The 2,089-nt window shown below is 46.5% G+C and overlaps 1 protein-coding gene across 3 annotated transcripts in view; it reads right to left on the bottom strand.

Moving 5' to 3' along the window:
- The window catches only part of ZNF57 (zinc finger protein 57), a 29,198-nt gene that overhangs the window by 7,703 nt on the left and 19,406 nt on the right, over positions 1–2,089 (bottom strand). The window contains exon 2 of one of the 3 annotated variants that reach the window (XM_011997456.1): positions 1,491–1,617. The exons of the other annotated variants lie outside the window; for them this stretch is intronic. The gene's annotated coding sequence lies outside the window, so the exon portion shown is untranslated. The remainder of the gene's footprint in view (positions 1–1,490; positions 1,618–2,089) is intronic. 3 annotated transcript variants of the gene reach the window in all.

Raw genomic sequence — 2,089 nt, 5'->3', positions numbered from 1 at the left:
ACTTTTAGTCGAGATGGGGTTTTGTCATTTGGCCAGACTGGTCTTGAACTATTGACCTCAGGTGATCCACCTGCCTTGGCCTCCCAAAGGAATGGAATTACAGGCATGAGCCACTGCGCCCAGCCAACTAGCTGGAATTTATCTAAGAAGTGCAAAGTTGGTTTAACATATATCTCATAAAGGACTTGGATCTAGAATATATGAAGAAAGAGGCTGGGCATGCTGGCTCACACCTGTAATGCTAGCACTTTAGGAGGCTGAGGTGGGTGGGTCATAAGGTCAGCAGTTTGAGACCAGCCTGACCAATATGGTGAAACCCCATCTGTACTAAAAATACAAAAATTAGCTGGGTGTGGGGGCAGGTGCTTGTAATCCCAGCTACTCAGGAGGCTGAGGAGGGAGAATCGCTTGAACCCAGAAGGTGGAGGTTGCAGTGAGCTGAGATCATGCCACTACACTCCAGCCTGGGTGACAGAGCAAGACTCAGTCTCAACAACAACAAAAAGTGGGGAAAGGATGTGAACAGACATTTCTCCAAGAAAAATAAACATTGTCAGTAACTAGTCATCAATGAAATGCAAATCAGAACAAAAGGACACTTCTCTCCCACTAGGATGAGGAAAATAAAAAAAATAAAAAGGAAAATAAGTTTTGGCAAGGATATGGAGAAACAGGAATCTTCACACATTGCTGGTGGGAATGTAAAATAGTACCACCAATTAAGAAAACAGTTTGCCAGTTCTTTTGAAAGTTAAATGACTGGACGCAGCAGCTCATGCCTGTAATCCCAGCACTTTGGGAGGCCAGGGCGAGCGGATCACGAGGTCAGGAGATCGAGACCATCCTGACTAACACGGTGAAACCCCGTCTCTACTAAAAATACAAGAAAAAATTAGCCGGGCGTGGTAGTGGGCACCTCTACTCGGGAGGCTGAGGCAGGAGAATGGCGTGAACCCAGGAGGCGGAGCTTGCAGTGAGCCAAGATTGCGCCACTGCACTCCAGCCTGAGCGACAGAGCAAGACTCGGTCTCAAAAAAAAAGTTAAATGACTTAGTTTTTGGTCTAGCATGTAAGGAGCTTGGAAGTTTTTACTCCACTGTAACAATTAAAAAGCTGAACAAACTGAAACCTCAACAGCTCTTCTTCCATCCTTCAGAGAACTGATGTCACAGGGCAAGCTCTGCCCCCTCAAACTGAACAGAGAGGTGGATACGGAGAATCACAGCTTACCAGAACATGCTACCATGAACAGAAGCCTCTGGGAACCATTACTTAGATGGGAAAGCCTGAGCTGTAACTGATGAATTCCTGGGGGCACAGCATGCACAAGTCTGAGGAATCTCAGGGTGGGGGGGCAGTATTCTAGAGGAGAAAAATAATGATTTTGAAATAGGCCAGATATTTCTCTTCTTTCTCACTGGGCCTTTCCCTTAAGAGAAACTCTTTTACCAGAGTCTCACCTGTGGGGGTTTCATCAGAGTCTAAGTGACCTGTGGCAAGAGATGTATCCCACATCAGCTTCCTCTATTCATCTTGTCCCGCCTAAGTGAGAGGAGAAGGAAGAACTGAGAAGCACTTGTGAAGTTCAGTGTCGCGGGGCACAGGCTCACTAAAAGACTGAGACCTCATCAAAGGATCAGGGAATCCTTGCCCTCTGCCCGCACCTCACCACGGCGTTACTAGAGGTCTGTTTACTTCAGTGCCTTTCGCCCAGTACGCTGTGTCTAGCTTTCTGGAAAGAAATGACAAGGCATACTAAACGGCGAAAGACACAGCTTGAAGAGACAAAGCAGAACTCCTCAGATATGGCAGGGACGTTGGAAGTATCAGACTGGGAATGTAAAACAAGTACGATTAACAGGTGAAGGGCTCTAATGGAAAAAGTAGACAACATGCAAAAATAGGCAATATAAGCCAAGAAGTGGAAATCCTAAGACTGAAAAGGCAATGGGAGAGATGAAAAGCACTGTAACAGAAACGGAGAATGAGTTTAACGGACTCATGAGCAGACTGGGTGTGGCTGAGGAAAGACTCTGAGCCTGAAGACAGGTAACACAATCTTCTAGGCCGGGTGCGGTGGCTCACGTCT

The sequence above is a fragment of the Mandrillus leucophaeus genome, unplaced genomic scaffold, assembly GCF_000951045.1.
Source record: "Mandrillus leucophaeus isolate KB7577 unplaced genomic scaffold, Mleu.le_1.0 Scaffold54, whole genome shotgun sequence".
In the NCBI taxonomy this organism is placed as follows: Eukaryota; Metazoa; Chordata; class Mammalia; order Primates; family Cercopithecidae; genus Mandrillus; species Mandrillus leucophaeus.
Note: the sequence above shows the minus strand (reverse complement) of the source record. Positions and strands in the feature narration are given on the sequence as shown.